Source organism: Pogona vitticeps, chromosome 5, assembly GCF_051106095.1.
Source record: "Pogona vitticeps strain Pit_001003342236 chromosome 5, PviZW2.1, whole genome shotgun sequence".
In the NCBI taxonomy this organism is placed as follows: domain Eukaryota; kingdom Metazoa; phylum Chordata; class Lepidosauria; order Squamata; family Agamidae; genus Pogona; species Pogona vitticeps.
The window spans coordinates 953,979-976,761 of NC_135787.1; the positions used below are offsets into that span (position 1 = coordinate 953,979).

Sequence of the window (22,783 nt, forward strand, 5' to 3'; positions counted from 1 at the left end):
AGAGGGGAAGGGGAGGGAGAGGGGTTGGGAGAGGCAGGGGAGGGGAGGGGAGGGGAGCGAGCGGGGTCGCAATCAAAAGACGGAGTGGAGTGCCAGGAGGCTGCGCCACGTCTCCAGATCCGCCCCCCCCCAACGGAGCTCGCTTTCCTCTGCCCCCTCCCTGGTGGGTGGGAGGAAAGAAGGACGGAAGGAGGGGAGAGGGAGAGAGAGGAAACCCTCCCAGCGGTACCTCCGGGCATCGGTCTGGAGCTGGAAAGAAGCTAGCCCGCCGATGGGGACGGATTCAAGAGGGATAAAAAGGTGCACCTTCCGGGCACAGCTCTGAAGAAGAAAAGGTGAGACGGGGAGGGGGAGAGGCGCCTTTTCCGAGTCCCCAAACAAGGCTGCGACTTCGGTGGGGGGTTCCTGCCCTCAAACACAGGCCCGGCACACACGCACGCACGCTCCCCAACCTTCTCCCCTCTGCAACCGGGTAGCGGCTCCATGAAGAGCCCCCGGCGCCGCCCTGAGCAAGGCTTTCCTGGCAGGTGGCGCAGATTCGGATCGGAGAGATTCCCCGCCACGACCAGTGAGTTCGGAACCGACTGCGGCGGAATGGGGGAGGGGGAGGGGGAGGGGGAGGGCTGGGCGTTGACAGGCCCCGAGGTCCTGCCTGGAGCCGGGGGGGGGTGCCGCCATCTCAAGGGGGCTCTCCCGGCCCTGCTTCTTTCGGCCCCAGGCGCAGCTCTCACGTCCATGGTGTCCACCGCGAAACTCCAACGCTCCTTCCTCCCAGCGCCTCGCCGTTTGTGCCGGCTGCCTCGCCCTCCTCCGGTCGCCTTCGGTCCGGACTTCTGGAAAGTAAGCCTAGGGTTGAGCGGGAGAGCGAATCCCTCCGGCCTGGAAGGAAGGAAGGAAGGAAGGAAGGAAGGAAGGAAGGAAGGAAGGAAGGGAACATACTCTGCAAGGACCCGTCAGGAAGGGGAGGCAGAGGGTCGGAGAGCGTCCCTCCTGGCCGCCCGGACAGAGGTGCAGGGCGAGGGCGTGAAGGGCGGGCGGTGGCGGCAGGGAAGGCTTCTCTGAACGCTCTTCCCGGAGAGCTTCTGCTGGGCGGCGGCAGCGGCTCAGGTCCCTGCCAGAGGCACCTGCTGGGAAGCCCTGCTCCGGAGGAGCCTCTCCGAGGAGGGCTGTGCCCGAGAAGCCCCTGGGCCAGCCCCCATTCGCGGGCAAGGAAGACTCGCTGACCGAGGGGGGGCGGCAAGTGGCGAGATCGGGGAAACACCGCTTCGGTCAACCAGGAGCAGACTGGCGCGGCGGTCCTTACCTGCACTTCCCGGCAGCCCAGGGCCCCATCCAGAGTCGGCTGTGCCCGCGGCTCAGTGCGGACACAACAGGGAGGGAATCCGAGAGCGAGACAAAGGCAGATTTCGTCGGATCGCCACCTAAAGAGACATTTACAGCATTTAAAAAGTTATTTTAAAATTTACATTGCCCGCCCGCTTCGTGGTTTCCTGTCTCTCTCTCTCTCTCTCTCTCCTCAGGGGCTTAGGGTCTTCCTACCTTGCAGATTCTTCCCACCCACCTTGGTGAGAAGGATCGGGTCCCGTTTCCAGTCCCCTCTCCACCCCGCTTCCTTCGCCCCGGGCGCATATGAGGATAATAACCTTCCGAGGAGAGTCGGGCCCTAGAAGGGGAATGAGTTCAATCCTGCGCGGTCCTGCGACCTTCTGACTTTGCTCCCAGGTCTGCCTTTCTTGCGGCGGCCCTTCTCTCTTCTGCGCCTTCCGTTTGCTTGGATTCGTACATTCACGGGAGCGGCTCCCTCCTGCGCGTTCGGTTTCCCTGGTCTTGGGAACGCGGTTCATCCGCCAGCTTTGTGTTGGGGGCGGCGGCGGCGGCGGCAGGCTGAGCTTCCTGGGGGGGGGGGGGGACAGTCTCTGTGGGAAACCTTTTGCGCCGTTTTCGCGAGCGTCGGATTTCTTTCGGACAAAGTCCTCTCCCTGTTGGTCCCAATTGTGTGGAGATCGGGACCCCGTTTGTTCCGGTTTCTCTGGTTTTAAAAAGGTCGCGAGCAACTGGAACCGCGGCCGATCCGACAAGCGAGCCCAAGGGGCAGCCGCCGGCACTTCGGGCGGCCGGAGCTGAGGCTCCCGGGGCTTGGAAGAGGCGGCTCGGTTGGCATGAACCAAGATCGCGTCCCGAATAGCAGCCGCCGAAGCGGAAGCGAGCACGGGAGAGGCGCTTCGGCACGGGCCTTCCCGAGCGCATAGGACCGAGTGCCCGGGGACGATCCGGCGTTTGTCACCCCAGGGAGTCAGCGGATCTGGCCGGCGGGGGTTGCCTGCGGAAGGGCGAGGGCTGAAGAAGTCCCTACTCCAAGGCCTTTGTCCCCAGACAGGCAGGCCCCGGCGGTGCGGAGGAGGAGACCTCCCGAGCCTAGGCGGCCGTCCTTCTCCAGCGCGCCGTGCCTGGAGGGCCCGATTCCTCGCCCGTGTTCTTCCCTCTGGGAAAGAAGCCCCTCGCGCTCCCTTTCCCGCCGGCCTTTCGGGGGAGAGGAAAAGCGAGAGACCTCGCCGGGGGTCCCTGCCGCTCGCCCTCCCAACAAATAAACGGCGGAGACGTTTTCGTGGCTCGGCGGCATCCGAGGAAGGGAAAGGCCAGACTTTCCTTCCAGTCCACGGACCCGCGATCCACGATCCGGGGTGCCGGAAGGGAGGCTGCGGGTGAGGGCGAAGCGTTTCCTCTAAGGGAGGAGGAGCCCAGGAAAAGGGTGAAAGAAATCGCTCCCAGCACCAGACGCCCGGCCCCGATCCGCCAGGGCGGACACCACAGCCCCTTCCCTCTGCCTCCCGTTGGCTCTGAAACTGGAAACGCGCCTTTGTCTCTCCCCTCGACACGTCCACGTTGCGGCCGCGGGTGAGCTGACAAGCTGACCGACCGAAGCCTTTCCCCCTGTCCACGGCGGATCAGAACGGCTAGGAGGACCGCTGAATCCGCCACCCGAAAAGGGGCGGCAGGGCTGACACACGACGCCGGCTTAAAAAGCACGGGCATCAGAACACACCAAGGGCGGCGACTCCGGAACTGCTCGCGCGGTGCGAAGACCGGGAGGGCCAGGGAGCCGCTGGCGGGGCGGGACGGCTCCACACCGGGAGCGCGGTCATGGAGCAGGCCTCAGCCCCGGCTGCCCCCTTGGCCCGGGAGAAGAAGAGGCCCCAGGCAGGCTCGGAGGGCCGAGCAGATCGCCATGTGCATTTGCTGGCGAGGCCAGCCTTCTGGTTGCTGCACAATGCTGCACAATGGTGGAGGGCAGGGTTTCACTTAACGGAGGCTTCTTTTTGGAAGGACAGATCCCGAAGCTGAGGCTCCAATACTTTGGCCCTCTCATGAGAAAAGAAGACTCCCTGGAAGAGACCCTGATGTTGGGAAAGTGTGAAGGCAAGAGGAGAGAAGGGGACGACAGAGGACGAGGTGGTTGGACAGGGTCACCGAAGCGACCGACATGAATTTGACCCAACTACGGGAAGCAGTGGAAGAACAGGAGTGCCTGGCGTGTCCTCTGGTCCACGGGGGTCACGAAGAGTCGGACACAGACTTAACGACTAAACAACAACCAGCCTTCCAGGGCACCGTTACAGCTTCAAAACCACGAGGCCACCGCTAGGCACCCTGTGCGTGAGGGGGGGGGAGGGCGACCCAGCCAGGATCGAAAGGAGAGCGGAGCGCGGCCTGGCTCCTACAGGCTGGGCCAGTCGGATTCTTTCCTCCCCTCGCTTTGATTTCTTTGTAAATCCCGGTAACCTTTTTTGCAACGTCAACCACGACGGCGACCATAAATACTGTACAATACGGTAGAAGACGAAACCAAGTAAGCAAGGCCGGCCGGCAGGGTCGCTTTCCTCTCCCGAGCGGGCAAAGAACCCTCCTCGAACGGCTTGCCTGATTTGGGTCCTGGGCCGTGTGTCCTGAACTGAGGGCTGAGGGCCTTTGCGGGGGGCGGGGGCGGCCAGGGGACGAGAAAGGCTGCAGAAGAAGATGCATCAGACCTTTCTAGAAGAGGTCGCTTTTCTGGGCTTACCTCCGTCCGGCTTTTGGCTGGGGTGCTGGGCTTCTTCCCACTTCTTTCGTTATTTTATTTTATTTTATTTTTGCTCTCTCCCCGCCCCTCGGTCCCCCCCCGCACCACTTTTTTTTTCTGTCTCTCCCAGGACTGGTCTCCGAGGCGCCTTGCAACAGAATTTCAAAACCCAGGCGCACAGAGGAACACCGTCAGGACGCTGAGACGGGGAAGCAGGCGAATCCTGGAGGAACAGCCGGACATGTCTCTTGTCCTCCGATTCTTCTCATCCAAGGTCCGTACAGACAACGGGGAGGAAGGACGCGTCCTCCTTAGCAGAGGAGCACAGCAGAAGGTGCGGCCGACGGTTTTTCTCGCTCTTGGGAAGGCCGCTGGAGGAGCGGGAGTGGTTCCCACAAAGGACCCCGGAGGGAGCCGAGTCTCCAAAGCGGTAGCGAACATCTGGGAGCGGGACCCCCAGCATCGTAGGGGAGCAGACATGCATGAGCTTTCCACTCTTTTAGGGAACGCACTGCTGCTTTCGGAGTGGCCCAGAGATTCCAGATCTTGCCGAAGCCCTGGGAGCAAAAATGATTGCAGAAGGACATTTACGAGGCGTTTTGCATTTAAAAACGTGTTTGCAGTATGTTGTTAAAGTGCAAAATATTGGGGAACGTACCGGCTAGTTTTTTTAAAAACAGAGAAGGAAAATGTTTCTTTTTCTTCGCTAACTGAAAAAGTACGTTCCTGGGACACATGAAGGACCCGCCATGCAAGGTCCCTGGGACCATTCCTTTCCCAAAAAACCAGGGGTCGTGGCTCCGTTTTGTGTTCGCAAGTAAAACTCTGCGCTGGTTTGTTTTTGCTTGTTCCTGCGATCAGTCCCTTCCCGTCTCCCTCTGGATCGTAAATCAATTGTCCAGTTTAAAAACGCTCCACTTCAAGCATATTCCGAACGGAACAACGATTGGGGAGCTCCTGCGAAGCAACAGGAATTAAAAACAGGGGCGACGGGTTTTTTAATGGAAAAAAAATCAAAGAGGGGAGGAATATTAATAAATAAACAGAATATAAACATAAAAGGAAAGCAGAAATAAGAACAGCCTTGAGCCCAGCGCTTTCAAAGAGATGTATCTCTTGGTTAGGGTCGGTTTGGTTTAAAAAACAATCTGCTCCCGTTTTCCGAGTTACACCAACGGTAAAGTCTTAGGCGGAAATCTCCCAAGCCGGAGATTTCTCCACCGGCCCTAAAAGCGGCACAGGCTTCGAGGGAAATCAAAACCAAGGGCACCTTCCCGTCTCCCATCAGCATTAAATCTAAACGAATTAAAACAGGCCTGGACGAAACGGCCGCCGCCCCACCCGGTCCGCAGTGAAACCAGCCGGCCTGAGAAAAGGCAAACCTGGGGGACCCGGGGGCTTTCGGGAGGGGGCGCGCGGGGGGGAGGGGCTGCAGGCGGAGAAGCCCTCTCCCCCTTTGGCTCTGGAACAGCCCCGCGCTGAGGCCGACAAGGGTGGCGAGCCCGGGGGTGCCTGAGGGTGCGCAGGGACGGGAGCCCGGCTCTCTGCCGGCTCCTGGCCTGAGGCGGCCCTTCCGATCCCCCCGGCCTCTGCAGCGGAGCTGCCTTGGCGTCGCCGGGAGTGGCCGTCCTCTAGGGTGGACCCCTGGGAGCGCTTTCTTGCCCATCAGGGCGTCCCGGGGTGGGCAAGGCAGGGCAGGGCAGCGGGCAAAGGGGGTCTGGAGGGCGCTGCCCTTTCCGTCCGGGTGAAAAGGAGTAGGGCTTTGCCCGCGTTGGTTCCAAAAACGGAAGACGGGGTCGGGGGGGGTCGTCAGGCAAAGGTAGAAAGGCGACAACAAGCAGCAGCCCGACAGGCACTTGCGAATGCCTCAGAGGCTCCTCGGCCTTTTTAAGATGGTCATCCGTGATTATATTTAAAAGGGGTCAAGAGTTGGAGTATTTGAATATTATATCCAATAATTTATCTGATTTCTTTGAAAACCAATGCCCTTTCTTTCTTATTTCACAAGTCCACCACATATGTAAATAACTTCCTTTTTACATATTACATTTTTATTTATGTTATTAAATCTTACTGGGGTGAGATACCATCTCAATTCGACCTGATAACAATTTAGGTGGTGGCACTATGTGATATGTAATTGTATTATTATCGGGTTTTTTTTTCCTGTGTGGTAGTGGGTTTATGTAAAAAAAGGAATAATATTTTATTTTAAAAATGACAATTTTGTTTTACCCTTATAGACATTTTCATTATTCTTTGTGACCATATTCTGTTCCAGTCCTCACTTCTAACCTCTTCCTCCAAATCCTCTTGCCATTGATTTTTTCATCATAGCTTTTTCGAATCCAACATTTATTAGAATCTTATAAATTTTTAATAAAATTTTAAAAAGAAGAAGAAGCTCCTGGGCCTGTCTTCTAAGTAGACCTGCAGCTGATGGCCCCTCCAGTCCCGTCTGCCCTCCTTCCTTCTGTGGCGAAAAGTGCCCTTCCTTTGTGTCACGTTTACGAATGATGCATCTACTTTGGGCGGACGGATTTCTGTGGGATCCCACCCTTTCTTACTTCGGGATAGTTCAAATTCTTTCCACACCTCGGTTGGGGGTCGAGGGTTGGGAGCGGGCTGGAAAGCCGGAGGCAGAAGAGCGGTGGCCGGGAGCAAAGGGCTGCCGCGAACCAGCAGGCAGGCAGGCGGGTCAGCCGCGGAACCCCGGACGCCACCAAGGGCGCCTTAGGGGACCGTTCGCGTGTCCGGCCTCGTCGGTGGAGCGCCTTCGCCCCACTCCCCTCTTCCTGTTGGGCCCCGGGAGAAAAGAGGGCCTGCGGGGGTGTCTAGGGAACACCCCCTCCCCAATTTATGCAGTGATGAACCCAGACCACCCATCAGTCGGTGCTGAGGCGGCGTCCGTTGAGGCTTAGGGCCCCGCTGGGCAGATCTGCTCCTTCTCCTCCTCCCCCACCCCCCCAAAAAATTCCCGCGGACTCTGCGGCAGGGGCGGGAAGTCAAACCCCAAGGTGCCTTCCTCCGATTACGCACGCCCGGCTGAGGGGTCTCCGAGTGGGAAAAGACGGAAGGAGAAGAAGCTTCTCCCCGCCGCCCCCCCCCCGACGCGCGCGCCCTTCTCCCGAGGAGCCCATCGGCGGCCCTTCTGACCAGCGGAAGATGCCTAGGCAGGGACCCAGCACGTGGGGGGGGGGAGAGGGAGAGGCAGGAACATGGGGAGCCCTCCGCTCCTGTCCAAGAAGGGCCAGACTGGGCGGGGGGGGGGGGAAGCACGAGGATCCCGCGCAGTTCAACCCCTTGCGCGCCCGGAGGTCGGAGACCCCTTTCCCGCGTCTGCTTCTCCTTAACCGCCTTTCCGGCAAGAAGCGCCACCCTGCGCGGCCGAGGGACCTCGGCTCTCTCGGGCCACCCGCTTCGCCCCCTCGGTTCTGGCCCGGGAGAAGCGATTCCCGGGGCCGTTGTGCAAGGAGAAGGCGGGGCGGGGAGGCTCGTTCTGCCCCTGCCCAGGAAGGACCGGCCTCTCCCGAGGGTCCGAGCAGGGAAGCGGCCGCCTTCCCTTTGGCGCCGCGCTCCGCTCCGAGATTCAGCCGCGGATTCTCCGCGGCCGCTCCCTCCCTCGGGTGCCGGCAGCCGGAGGCAGCCCGCGCCCCGCCTCGCCCCACGGCTTCCAAGCAGGTGTTCAAGCAGGAGCTCTTGAATGCCCCACATCTCTCCCCTCCCCTCGCCCCCTCCTCAGTCTCGCTCTTCTGCTGGTGAGCCCAAGGAGGAAGCGGTGAGCGAGGGGCTGCCTCCCACACTGCCCGGAGGTCTCCCTGGTGGAGGTCTCCCTGGTGCCAGAACCGGGGCGCTCGAATGCGCGATAAAACTCAGCCTCGCCCACCTTCTCATTCTGATTCGGCTAGACTTTTTTCCCCACCCGACTTTGAAAAAATTCTTCAAGGGACTCCAAAATATTCCCGCAGGCGCCCCGCACGGCAACATCCTCTTCCTCAGTGGGCTTTACAACTTGCGCTCAACCTACTCACCCCACAACCCTTCGAACCGAGGGCTGCTTCCCATCTCAAATTACTTTCTCTGAAAACATCCTTCCTTGTAGCGATCACATCTGTGCTAAGCGTGGTAGCGAACTTTCAGCCCTCGGATCAGATCCACCCTTCCTTCAGTTCCATCCGGATAAGGTCACCCTTTATTTTGATGTATCATTTTTACCTAAAATTGTCTCTGAATTCCACCTTAATCAAGCGTGAATTCTACCTACAGTACTTTGTTTCCATCTCCTTCTACAGCTATTGACCGCATGCTCCACATGCTTGATGTCCTTCTACGTTGATAGGACTAAATCATTCAGAAAATCACCAAGACTTTGCCTATGTTTTCATGGCCCCCATAAGGGTGCTCCAGCTAACCATGTGTTTTTAGGCTCTAGAAACTGCCGAGAGGTCCTGCGCAGGCGCAGAACAACCCAATTGTGTGGATTCCCAGAGGACCGCTAGAAGAACCGTGGTTACAGGTAGGTGACCTCTCTTTTTTCGCCTTTCATGGGAGAACTCTTCCGTTTAGCAGAGCGCTGCTCCGGTCGGGTTTCCTGCAGGCATTTGGACCCATTTGATTTCCTCTCTTTCCTGCCTGGAGCAATAAAGCAGTCAGAGGCTGCGCTTGAAGAGAGGAGAGGCCAAAGAGAGGTCAAAGCTTCATCTGGGAGCCTGCCAGCCAGCCAGCCAGCCAGCCAGCCAGGGGAAAGCAGCTCAGGCCACATGGCACGGGGCACTCTGCCCCCCCTCCCCCCACCGCAGCACCCACTGGACTCAAGCTTTGGATGTTGTCTTTCCCAGTGAATCCTGCCTTCTCCTTATGTGCCCCAAGTAGGACAGGCGAAGTTTCAACATTTTTGCTGCCAGGGAAACTTCAGGCTCAGTTTTCTGTAGGACCCACTTGTTCATCTTTCTTGCATATGAAAAGTATCACAGACACACACACACACAAACCTAAAATACAAATTCAATAATAACTACACACCTTACACGTTGGACTATCCCCACCCATGCCACCACCTTCATCCTTGGGACCGGGTGTCAGAAGTATCCATTTGTATATCCCTTTCAATCCTGTACTTCTCCAGGAATACATGGATTCTTCTGCTGACCTATAGCCTTTCCCCTTCAAAAAAAATGCTCCAAATATAAATTCCATAAATCTTTGAAATCATTAGACTTTATCATTTCTCTTCTTATTTTCATTTCACGTGCTAACTTATCATTAATTGCTAAACTCTACATTTCTTTATACCAGTCTTCAAGATTAATTTGTCTCTTTTCCAGTTCTTTGAAAATATTAATCTTGCTACTATAATCCTTATAATTATTTTTTTCTGTTCTTTTTTTAAGTTGATGGTTTTTAATTATATTTAGGAGGGCAATAACTGGTGATATCTGAATGTTATACACAGTAATTTCACTGTTTCTTTGAAAACCAGTGCCCATTCTTTCTTTCTAATTTCACAGGTCCTTTTTCCCCTTTTGCATCTCCAATATTGAGATGATATATTTTTATTATATTCCATTTTACTGGAGTAAAGTACCATCTCCATGGTACTTTATAGCAATTTTCTTTTACCCTTGTAGACATATTCTTCTTTATTCTTTGTGACCATATCATGCTCCAATCCTCTCCTTTAATCTCTTCCTCAAAGTCCTCTTGCCACTGGTTTTTCATCATTGCTTGGTCGAATCGTGAATGTACTAAAATATTATAAATTGCGTTAACTGTACCCTTTCTTCTGTTTCCTTCTTCTTGAATTTGCTCGATGATCTCCTCACACTTTGCCAATTTTCTAATTTCTCCTTCTTTTCTAGTCCGCTTTCTTGTCCAACTTTCCATTTGGCATACTGTATATTTAGCCAGGATATTCCTTCTTCTTTCCCAAAAAATTCCTTTATAGTGTTTTTATCTTCAGTCTTTTTCATCCAACTCCTTATTGTGTGTGTTGTTTTTTTTTTTAGCCCTTGCTCTACGAATGCTTCTTTAAGTTTAATTTTAAGACTTTGGGGGGAAACTCTGAGCCTCCCCTTCTTGTTGCAGAGGTGAAGTAGTTGGACTCAATATATATCTGTAACCATTCCAAACTCTATCCTGTACATCAGGAAGGGATTAAAAAAAAATTAAAAGTATCCATCAAGCATATTGCACATGAGTGAGTTTTTTTTCCTTTTGTCATCTTTCTTCATTGTTCAGCTTTCACATCTGTTCACAGTAACTGGAAATGTCACAGTGCAGAGGAAGATCCAACAGGTTACCTGCTGGAGGAAGGTAGTCGTCAGCCAGCAGGATGGGCCTGCCTGACACCTGCCAGATTTATTTAAAATATTTTCACCCTGCTTTTCTCCATGAAAAGGACCCAAGGCAGTTTACAACACTGAGAGACAAGATTTAAAGCTGAAAACAATGAGACTACAATGACAGTTAACATCATCAAAGGGAAATTTTTTAAGCTAGGAACAACATGTATAAAGAGGCAGCTTACATCATTTAAAGGCAATATTAAAGCCAAAAACAAAAGTATGCAAATATTAAAAGGAAGAAAACAAATGCCGCTCTGAGAAATGGCAAAAAGAAAAGAAAGAAAAGGAACACACAAGTAACACTAAAAATCCAATTAAAGCAGTAATGCATAACAATCCATCTAAAAAATTATCTCACACAAGGAGCTGTTTACTGGGGGAAAGCTTGCTTGAAGAGAAAGGCCTTTGTCTGCTTGCAGAAGGACAGCAAAGAGGGGGCCAGCCCGGCTTCTTGTGGGAGGGAGTTCCAGAGTCTAAAGGAGCAGCTGCAGAGCAGAAGGCCCTCTCCTGCCGTATCCCCACCAAGCGTGCCTGTGGAGGGGTTGGGACCGAGAGAAAGGCCTCCCTTGATGATCTTAAAATGACCGGGCAGGCTCATCGAGGGAGAGGTGGCCCTTAAGGTAGCTTGGACCCAAGCTGCTTAGGGCTTTGTAGGTTAAAACCAGTCCTTTGAATTGTGCCCAGAAACGGATAGGCAACAGGGCTGGGTCTTCCAGGGGCCTGCTTGCCCAGTCTGGACTCTTTCTCGTCAGCTGCAATTTGTTGCCTTGCAAGCAAGGGACTAGGGGCCAGCAAGGCTGGTAACAAGCAAGACTTGCCCTTGATGTGGCACGGGCTCAGTGTGTGTGTGTGTGTGTGTGTGTGTGTGTGTGTGTGTGTGTGTGTGCGCGCGCACACGTGTGTGTGTGCACCTATGTGTGTGTGTGTGCACGTGCGCACGCATGTGTGTATGCATGCGTGTACATGGAAGACTTCCTCTCCTCTCCCCCCCCCCAAAGCTACAGCCACGGCTGTTCCCCGGCATCTGCTGCCGCCTTCTGGCTCTCTGTAGGGCCACCCCTACAATTTTCACAGAGAACATTTTGCAGCTGTCTGAATGTGAATGGGCGGTTGGTTACCATGGCAGAGTAGAGGAAAACCAGCCCTCCCCCCCCCCGCCCCCGAGGAGGAGGCCCCTTTTGTCCCCTGCCTGCAGCCTAAGAAGTGAGGCAAGGCCGAGGCTCCAAGAGCTGCACCCCGCGGGGTGGGGGGAGGGCAGAGTTCCCCCCCCCACACACACAATGGCCTTAATGTATGGCAGGCAATGTGAGTGCGTGTGTATGTGTGTGGACAGGGGGGGGGAACTGCCACCCTTGGGACTAGGCGGCCAGTAATCTCAGTTCATGCCCCTTTCCACCTTGTATCTCTCTAAAATTACATGGACTCTTCTGCTGGCCTCCAGCCTTTCCCCTTCGAAAAGACACACAGTACTTCAAGTATAAATTCCATACATCTTCAGTATCATTAGACTTTACCATTCCTCTTCTCATTTTCATTCCACATGTTAACTTATCATTAATTGCTAAGCTCCACATTTCTTTGCACTAATCTTCAAGATTAATTTGTTTGTTGCTTTTCCAATTCTTTGCAAATCTTGCTACTGTAACCATTCTAACAACTAATGCTTTCTGGCCTTCCCCCCCCCCCCCCCAAATGATTGTTCTCAGTTATGTTCAGGAGGGCAATAATTGGAGATAGTTGAATATCATATCCAATAATTTCTATATTTTCCTGTCAGTGGATATTCTAAATAAATCTAAATAAATCTTAGTAACTATTTTATTTTTTGCTTTTATCTCAGCCTCTTCCTGTTTTTCAAGTCCAGAGAATAGAGAAAACAAATTGGGCTGAAACGCCCATAGGACAACCTGGATGCTCTGCTAATACAAAGGGATATCCCTTCATGAGGGTCCCCCCACAAAGCAACCTACACGTGTGGATTGCATCTAAAGGCAGCCGTATTATTCTGTCACATGAGGCTGAAGACTCCACACAAGTATTTCCTGGATTCCTGCAAAATGGTAAAAAAAAAAAAGCAACACATTGCAAAAGCACAGCGAAAATAAAATAAATAGCCAGAAGTCTTGTTGGTCTTTGGACAAGATTACAAACGACCAATGGCTGCCCTTCTGGAAGCAGGTGCCCTTTTGTGACATCTACAATCTCAAAAATGATAGAATGATGTCAATACGAATCCAAGGCAGACCTTTCAACATCACAATAATCCAAGTTTATGCACCAACCTCCATTGCTGAGGAGACTGAAATTGAACAATTTTTTGAAGATTTACAACACCTTCTAGAACTGACACCAAAGAAAGATGTTCTTCTCATTCTAGGGGACTGGAATGCCAAAGTAGGGAGTCAAGAGATAAAAGGAACAACAGGGAAGTTTGGCCTTGGAGTTCAAAATGAAGCAGGGCAAAGGCTAATAGAGTTTTGCCAAGAGAACAAGCTGGTCATCATAAACACTCTCTTCCAACAACACAAGAGGCGACTCTATACATGGAAATCACCAGATGGGCAATATCGAAATCAGATTGATTATATTCTCTGCAGCCAAAGATGGAGAAGCTCTATACAGTCAGCAAAAACAAGACCTGGAGCTGATTGTGCCTCTGATCATCAGCTTCTCATAGCAAAATTCAAGCTTAAACTGAAGAGAGTAGGAAAAACCACTGGGCTACTCAGGTATAATCTAAATCAAATCCCTCATGAATACACAGTGGAAGTGAAGAACAGATTTAAGGAACTCGATTTGGTGGACAGAGTGCCTGAAGAACTTTGGATAGAGGCTTGTAACATTGTACAGGAGGCAGCAACAAAAACCATCCCAAAGAAAAGGAAAAGCAAGAAAGCAAAGTGGCTGTCCAAGGAAGCCTTACAAATAGCAGAGAGGAGAAGGGAAACAAAATGCAGGGGAGATAGGGAAAGTTACAGAAAATTGAATGCAGACTTCCAAAGAATAGCAAGGAGAGACAAGAGAGCCTTCTTAAATGAACAATGCAAAGAAATAGAGGTAAATAACAGAAAAGGAAAAACCAGAGATCTGTTCAGGAAAATTGGAGATATTAGAGGAACCTTTGGTGCAAGGATGGACATCATAAAGGACAAAAATGGAAGGGACCTCACAGAAGCAGAAGACATCAAGAAGAGGTGGCAAGAATACACAGAGGAATTATATCAGAAAGATTTGGATATCCCGGACAACCCAGACAATGTAGTTGCTGACCTTGAGCCAGACATCCTGGAGAGTAAAGTCAAGTGGGCCTTAGAAAGCCTGGCTAACAACAAGGCCAGTGGAGGTGATAGCATTCCAGCTGAACTATTTAAAATCTTAAAAGATGATGCTGTTAAGGTGCTACATTCAATATGCCAGCAAGTTTGGAAAACTCAACAGTGGCCAGAGGACTGGAAAAGATCAGTCTACATCCCAATACCAAAGAAGGGAAGTGCCAAAGAATGCTCCAACTACCGTACAATTGCACTCATTTCACACGCTAGCAAGGTTATGCTCAAAATCCTACAAGGTAGGCTTCAGCAGTATGTGGACCGAGAACTCCCAGAAGTACAAGCTGGATTCTGAAGGGGCAGAAGAGCTAGAGACCAAATTGCTAACATGCTCTGGATTATAGAGAAAGCCAGAGAATTCCAGAAAAAAATCTACTTCTGCTTCATTGACTATGCAAAAGCCTTTGACTGTGTGGACCACAGCAAAAGAGCCTCGTGGTGCAGTGGTTAAAACGCTGTACTGCAGCTAAAACTGTGCTCACGACCTGGGGTTCAAATCCCAGGTAGCCGGCTCAAGGTTGACTCAGCCTTCCATCCTTCCGAGGTCGGTAAAATGAGTACCCAGCTTGCTGGGGTGGGGGCAATGTGTAGCCTGTATAACTGAAATTGTAAACCGCCCGGAGAGTGCTTGTAGCACTATGGGGCGGTATATAAGTCCAATAAATAAATAAATAAATAAACTATGGCAAGTCCTTAAAGAAATGGGAGTGCCTGACCACCTTATCTATCTCCTGAGAAACCTATATGTGGGACAGGAAGCAACAGTTAGAACTGAATACGGAACAACAGATTGGTTCAAAATTGGGAAAGGAGTACGACAAGGCTGTATATTGTCTCCCTGCTTATTTAACTTAGATGCAGAATACATCATGCGGAAGGCTGGACTGGAGGAATCCCAAGCTGGAATTAAGATTGCCGGAAGAAATATCAACAACCTCCGATATGCAGATGATACCACTCTGATGGCGGAAAGTGAGGAGGAACTAAAGAACCTTGTAATGAGGGTGAAAGATGAGAGTGCAAAAAACGGTCTGAAACTCAACATCAAAAAAACTAAGATCATGGCCACTGGTCCCATCACCTCCTGGGAAATAGAAGGGGAAGATATGGAGGCAGTGACAGATTTTACTTTCTTGGGCTCCATGATCACTGCAGATGGAGACAGCAGCCCCGAAATTAAAAGACGCCTGCTTCTTGGGAGGAAAGCAATGACAAACCTTGACAGCATCTTAAAAAGCAGAGACATCACCTTGCCAACAAAAGTCCGAATAGTCAAAGCTATGGTTTTTCCTGTAGTGTTGTATGGAAGTGAGAGCTGGACCATAAAGAAAGCTGACCGCCGAAGAATTGATGCCTTTGAATTGTGGTGCTGGAGGAGACTCTTGAGAGTTCCCTGGACTGCAAAGAGAACAAACCTATCAATTCTAAAGGAAATCAACCCCGAGTGCTCATTGGAAGGACAGATCCTGAAGCTGAGGCTCCAGTACTTTGGCCATCTCATGAGAAGAGAAGACTCCTTGGAAAAGACTTTGATGTTGGGAAAGTGTGAAGGCAAGAGGAGAAGGGGACGACCGAGGATGAGATGGTTGGACAGTGTCATCGAAGCAACCAACATGAATTTGACACAACTCCGGGAGGCGGTGGAAGATAGGAGGGCCTGGCATCCTCTGGTCCATGGGGTCACGAAGAGTCGGACACGACTAAACGACTGAACACAACACACACAGAATCTACATTATTGTGCCAGGGCTGGTTATTTATTTCCCTTCACCCTGACCAGACTGGCATTCAAGAATCACCTAGGTGGTGAAACATCTCCTTAAACATGTGAAGGACACATCCCGTTAGATTCACGTCGAAGTAGAAAAATGTGTTCACGGAACCTGGAGGGCAGGTCTTCCTCTCCCTTTCATTCCTGGGTTTGGAACAGGAAAGGAGCAAAGATCCCACCGGGAAGGGATAAGCCTTATCTTCTGTGGCTCCAGGCGGGATTCTAGCGCTGAGACAGGAGGCTTCTGGAAAACACTAGGAAAAACTTCCCCAATTGTCTCACTCTCTGAAGATGGTGGTCTCTCTTACCTAGACATTTTGTGGTGGTCTCCCAGGGAGGCTTAGTGGTTTTTCCATATTAGCAAGGGTTTGGAATCAAAGACCCTGGGAGCTCCCCTGGCTGCTGATCCATCTCCTGGCACAATTCAAGCAGCTGGTTCTCGCCTATACAGCCCTCAACCACGTGGGGTTCAAACTATTTCAAGGACCGCATCTCCCTTGATAACCCTCCCTGGGTATTTAATTCATCTGGCCTTTCTCTCAGTCCCACCATCTTCACAGTGGTGTTTGATAGTGGCACAGGACAGGGCCTTCTCTATGGCTGCTCCTTTAGACTTTGGAACTCCCTCCCACAAGAAGCCAGGCTGGCCTCCTCTTGGATGTCCTTCCGCAAGCAGATTAAGACCAGCTTTCCCACAGGGACCACCTGCCTAGGAGACAATCAATGAGATGGTTTATACTTTGTGGCTTCTAAATCTTTTTTTATTTGTTTTTCATAACACGTTTTATCTAACATTTTTATTATACAGTAATGTTATTCAGTCTTCTTTAATATTTGAATAATTTACTGTTTTTAGCTTCTAAATCTTGTCTTTTTAATGATGTAACCCACTTGGGTCCTTTCAAAGGAGAAAAAGGTAAAATAAAATATTTAACACAAACAAGAAAGTGAACAGACAAATATCGCTTCTGGTGCTACATTTTTACGATTTGAAAATAAGAAGCTCCTCTGTCCTATGAAAGCAACCTGACAGATTTATCCTTAAACAAACAAACAAACAAACAAACAAACAAACAAACAAACAAACAAACAAACAAACAAACAAACAAACAAACAAACAAACAAACAAACAAACAAACAGGGCAGGTATTGGGTTGAGGACAAGTGGACAGCAGGTGCTCGGCCTCTCTCCGGCTCTCCCCTTCTTCTCCCAAGCCCCAGCAGGTGTTCCCCCCCCCCAGGACCTCGAGTGGCTTCTGCACAGCCAGGATGGCCACACTTGGTCCAGTTCGGAGGGTTTGGCCCCCTCCCCTTCCTCTCCTCCCCTTCTCCAGAGGATGTCCTGCACTGAGTGTGGGGTGAAGCAGGGGTCATGGAGCAGTCTTCCCACCTTGCTGAAGGAGAGGTTGAAATTCCCAGGTGCTCCCAGCACTGACACTCCCAGGGGAGGAAGAGATAGGCAGGCATGTCGACAGCAGCCGTGTTGTGTTAAAAACTTTGGCGTCTATAAGCAACATAGGTCAATGGCGGATGTACTGTCTTGAGGCCATTTCGCATTAGGGTGCTGAAGGGCCTGAGAGCCAAATTCGCAGCCTCTTGAAGAACATACACGGAGCTGTCAATGTTTTAAACTTTCCCTCCTTCACTTTACAGCTCGGGGCTGCCAAAATGGTGGCTTAGGCCCTTCGATTCCTTCGATGATGCTTCTCGGCATCCTATGGAGGTGCAGAAGAGAAGCCTGCTGTGCCAATGCTTTTCTTAATGGATCCCACCTGGCATCTGCTTAAGGTGAATCTACTCTCTGGCCTTAAAAGGTCCCCCCTGTGTTTATTTTGGTCCACTTCAGCCTTTCCCCATGAGAAAACATCAGCCATGATGGATGAATGAGGAAAACATAGCTAGCAATACAAGGCAATATAAGCAATACAAGGTGTTCGTGCATCTTAATCCTTCTGACCGAATCCTAAACAGCTTCAACGAAACCGTTCATGTAAAACATTTGACATGTTTTGTTTTGTTTTAATATTTAAAATTACAAATAACAGAAATAAAACTAAAATATGAACTCAGCAGTGACTACACACAATACAGAATAAACATTTCCCACCTGTGCTACCACCTTCACCCTTGGGACTAGGTGACCAATAATATCAATTTGTTCCCCTTTTCACTCCATTCCTCTCCAAAAAGACATTGATTCTTCTGCTGACCTATAGCCTTTCCCATGCAAAAACAGCATGCTCCAAATATTAATTCCATACACCTTTGAAATCATCAGACTTTACAACTCCTTATTTTCATTTCACATGCTAACTTATTATTAATTGTTAAAATCCACATTTCTTTATACCAGTCTTCAAGATTAATTTGTATGTTGCTTTTCCAATTCTTTGCAAATATTAGTCTTGCTACCATAACCATTATAACAACTAACTCTTTCTGATCTTTTTTCAGATGGTCATTCTTAATTATGTTCAGGATGGAAATAATTAGCTATACAGTATCTGAATATTATACCCAATAATTTCTCTAATTTCTTTTTTAAAATGGTGTCCATTCTTTCTTTCTTATTTCACATGTCCACCACATATGCATATAGGTCCCTTTTGCATTTTTACACCTCCAGCATTGAGATGGTATATTTTTATTTATTATAGTCAGTCTCACTGGAGTTAAATACCATCTCCATGCTACCTTATAGTAATTTTCTTTTACCCTTGTAGACATATTCTTCATTATTCTTTGTGCTCTTGTTGCAATCTTCTCCTTTAATCTCTTTCTCAAAATCCTCCTTCCACTGTTTTTCATCTTTGCTTGATCAAATCGTGAATGTACTAAAATTTTATAAATTACAACAACATTAACTATTACCTTCCTTTTACTTTACTTACTTCTTGATTTTGTCTTTGTTCGATAATCTCAAATTCTGTCAATTTTCTAGTCTCGCCTTCCTTCCTTCCTTCCTTCCTCCCTCCCTCCCTTCCTTCCTTCCTTCCTTCCTTCCTTCCTTCCTTCCTTCCTTCCTTCCTTCCTTCCTTCCTTCCTTCCTTCCTTTCTTTTTTCTGTCCTCCCTCCCTCCCTCCCTCCCTCCCTCCCTCTCTTTCTTTCTTTCTTTCTTTCTTTCTTTCTTTCTTTCTCTCTCTCTCTCTCTCCCTCCCTCCCTCCCTCCCTCCCTCCCTCTCTTTCTTTCTTTCTTTCTTTCTTTCTTTCTTTCTTTCTTTCTTTCTTTCTTTCTCTCTCTCTCTCTCTCTCTCTCTCTCTCTCCCTCTCTCTCTCTCTCTCCCTACCTCCTTACTCCTTTCATTCTTTCTTTTGAAGGTTGATTCAGCCTGCCATTGTTCTAAAGTTAGTAAAATGAGTACCTAGCTCATTGGGAAAGGGGGCCTTTCTGGCAGCTTTTATCATATAATCCCATACGACCCTTCTCAACTATTAACATTTTCCAGGGAGGCCCTACTTTCGGTTCTTCACCTCCCCAAGTTGGTTTGGTCAGGACATGAGAGAGGGCCTTCTTGGTGTTGGCTCCCCAGCTTTAGAATGAACTAATCTGAGAAGCCAGGTTGGTCCCCTCCTTCTTGTCCTTCCATCATCAGGCAAAGTCCTTCCTCTTCAGGCAGGCTTATAGGCAGCAAGTGTCTCAGGAATACGTTGTTTATTAAACATAAAGATTCCTAAATGTTTCTAAAACGTTTCTAAAATGTTTTACAACTCTTTTTAATCTTGCTTTTTAATCTTAATACTGTATATGATATTTATAGATTATTTTAAACTGTTGACTGTTTCATAGTCTTGGTTGTTGTTGGGCTGCCTTGCGTCCCCTATAGGGAGAAAGGAGGTGCATAAATAAATAAATGAGTTCACATATTTTGAAAACCAGACTAGGGTTTTTCTAAATTGGATGCGACCTGATGGCATAAACCACACAAGCACGGTTAATCGGTGTCCAGGCAAAATCAGGGCCCAATTTCACCAGGCTGGCTGTGGGATTCCAGGCGCTGTTATCTGGAAAAATAACTTTGCTCACCTCTCTTTTGCAAAGCCCACGAGGCTGAGAAGCTTCTACACAGCATCTCCTGCCATATCTTAAATTCACATTTTGCCATCTTGGATTTATAATATATATTTATTGGTTTAACAGTTTTATTAAATTTGTAATGATGCCCAGAGTTGACCTTTGGTCTAGATGGGCGGGGTAGAAGTCCAATAAAATGATAAAACAATTAAACAGTAGATAGATAGATAGATAGATAGATAGATAGATAGATAGATAGATAGATAGATAGATAGATAGATAGATAGATAGATAGATAGATAGATAGATAGATAGATAGATAGATACATACATACATACATACATACATACATACATACATACATACATACAGTACATACATACCTACTTACATACATACTTACATACATACATACATACATAAATTGAGGTTCCCATCATGCCCACGAAGAGAGTCTGCTTCTTCTACTGCAGATTGGAGGGTCTGAGGAAGACACCTGATCTCTCCTGGTCCTCTACACTCTAGTGACCCTGACGGACGGTCAGTTGACAGCCTCTTGCCCCAGGCTGGCCTTAGCAATGCTTTGGAAGCTCCACCTGGTCTAAAATGGGGCTACCAGGGGGTTGAAGAGAGCCTGACAACCGGACCATAAGACGCTGTGCTCTACGAACCCCACTGGGCAACTTTCCATTTCTAGGTTTAACTAAAAGTGCCAATGGTCATCTCTCTGTTTCCGAAGTGCAGGGAGAACATGGAACATGGCAGAGCCAAAACAAGATTGTCTGGAGGCCAGAGGAGCTTATCAGCAGCCTCCAGAAAGATCCCAGTGCGGTTGTTGGCTGTTTACATTGTTAAGGGGGGGGGGAGGTGTGTGTGTGTGTTTAGTCGTTTAGTCGTGTCCGACTCTTCGTGACCCCATGGACCAGAGCACGCCAGGCCCTCCTGTCTTCTACTGCCTCCCGGAGTTGTGTCAGGTTCATGTTGGTTGCTTCGCAGACACTGTCCAGCCATCTCATCCTCGGTCGTCCCCTTCTCCTCTTGCCATCACACTTTCCCAACATCAGGGTCTTTTCCAGGGAGTCTTTTCTTCTCATTAGATGGCCAAAGTACTGGAGCCTCAGCTTCAGGATCTGTCCTTCCAGTGAGCACTCAGGGTTGATTTCCTTTAGAACTGATAGGTTTGTTCTCCTTGCAGTCCAGGGGATTCTCAAGAGCCTCCTCCAGCACCACAATTCAAAGGCATCAATTCTTCGGCGGTCTGCTTTCTTTATGGTCCAGCTCTCACTTCCATACATCACGACAGGAAAAACCATAGCTTTGACTATTCGGACTTTTGTTGGCAAGGTGATGTCTCTGCTTTTCAAGATGCTGTCCAGATTTGTCATCGCTTTCCTCCCAAGAAGAAGGCGCCTTTTAATTTCAGGGCTGCTGTCTCCATCTGCAGTGATCATGGAGCCCAGGAAGATAAAATTTGACACTGCCTCCATATCTTCCCCTTCTATTTCCCAGGAGGTGATGGGACCAGTGGCCATGATCTTAGTTTTTTTGATGTTGAGTTTCAGACCGTTTTTTGCACTCTCCTCTTTCACTCTCATTACAAGGTTCTTTAATTCCTCCTCACTTTCTGCCATCAGAGTGGTATCATCTGCATATCGGAGGTTGTTGATATTTCTTCCGGCAATCTTAATTCCGGCTTGGGTTTCTTCCAGTCCAGCCTTCCGCATGATGTATTCTGCATATAAGTTAAATAAGCTGGGGGACAATATACAGCCTTGCCGTACTCCTTTCCCAATTTTGAACCACTCAGTTGTTCCATGACCAGTTCTAACTGTTGCTTCCTGTCCCACATATAGGTTTCTCAGGAGACAGATAAAGTGGTCAGGCACTCCCATTTCTTTAAGAACTTGCCATAGTTTGCTGTGGTCCACACAGTCAAAGGCTTTCGCATAGTCAATGAAGCAGAAGTAGATATTTTTCTGGAACTCTCTGGCTTTCTCCATAATCCAGCGCAAGTTAGCAATTTGGTCTCGAGTTCCTCTGCCTCTTCGGAGGTAAAAGAAAGCAAACCAGGTATGGATGGCTGACCGACTACTGGGGAGGTGGGAGAAACTAGGAAACCGCCGGAGGGCAGAGAGAGGCATAGATCAGGTGGCGTTTCATTATAGTGTTTGGCTTTCATTGGCTTCGGTCAAGAGACTGGCCTTTCCCCAGATGAAACTGCCTCCTTTAGGGACAGCTTCAGGCACTCTAGTGGTTGAGAAAGGGACTGTAATGGCAACTTTTTTATTATTTATTTAAAAAGATGTTTTTTAAAAGCTCAATTGTGTTTTCATACCATAACTGTACAAGTGTTGTTGTATTATAGTGGGCTACTTATTTTCCTTTTGTCTGCTTTGACCTCTTTTCGCCTACACCTGTCTTAATCTTGGGGTAAGCTGCCTTGAGTGTCAGGCCTGGGATTTCAGTGGCCCTACTCTAAGCATAACTAGGCCTGGCACCAGCCGGATGTCAGCAGGGTGAGGAAGGCTGGGAGAAGCCTCAGGGAAGATGCCTTGACCCCGGATCGAGCATATGCTGCTCAGATCCTTGTTGCTTCCCCCTTAAATGGTTGGGCGGGCAGGTGAGTGGCTGGCTGGCTGGCTGGGTTGGAGCAGGCCTCCCTTTGGCTGAGGCTCTACAGGGGTGGAAGAGAGGAAAATCTGACCAACTGGAACAGGCTCTTACAGCTATGCTGACATCGACACTTGCAATGCTTAGATGAATCCGTGGAAGGCGGGGGAGGTTTCCCTGCGGCTCCACCTCTCTTTCTCACAGGCTGCAAACAGACCAAAGCCTTGGGAGTTCTTGATGGGAACTGCCTTGCCAGAGGGAGGTCAAGAGCTCCTGCTAGAAAGCTGAGAAAGGGGCCAGAAGCCTTGCTCTGTGTGCGCACACATGCACGTCCAATGTGGAACTTAGCTCTGACCCTGAGGTCACCCAGCCTTCATCTATGGAGATGTTAGACGAGAGAGAGAGAGAGAGAGAGAGAGAGAGAGAGAGAGAGAGAGAGATCCCATGTGAGTGCGTGCATGCATGCATACTGCTGGGGGATCTCTTCCTCCAGGTCAGCAGCGCCAAGGGTCTCTCGCTGCTGCGGAGGGGAGGGCTCCAGGTGCTGCCATCCGGTGGAGTAACTTTTCCAAGGGCAGGCCTCCGGGCACCCACCACCCGGGTCCGCCTGGAAGGGGAGAAGCTTCCCACTCTGCTTCCCTGGGCTCATCCACTCCCCA

At 49.8% G+C, this 22,783-nt stretch overlaps 1 long non-coding RNA gene across 1 annotated transcript; it reads left to right on the forward strand.

Annotated features, from left to right (window-relative positions):
* The first annotated feature begins 95 nt into the window (after positions 1-95).
* On the forward strand, positions 96-16,461 carry LOC144589561 (uncharacterized). The gene is made up of 3 exons (XR_013545733.1): positions 96-335; positions 8,483-8,573; positions 12,242-16,461. It is a non-coding gene; the product is annotated as an uncharacterized LOC144589561 (long non-coding RNA).
* Positions 16,462-22,783: the final 6,322 nt, after the last annotated feature.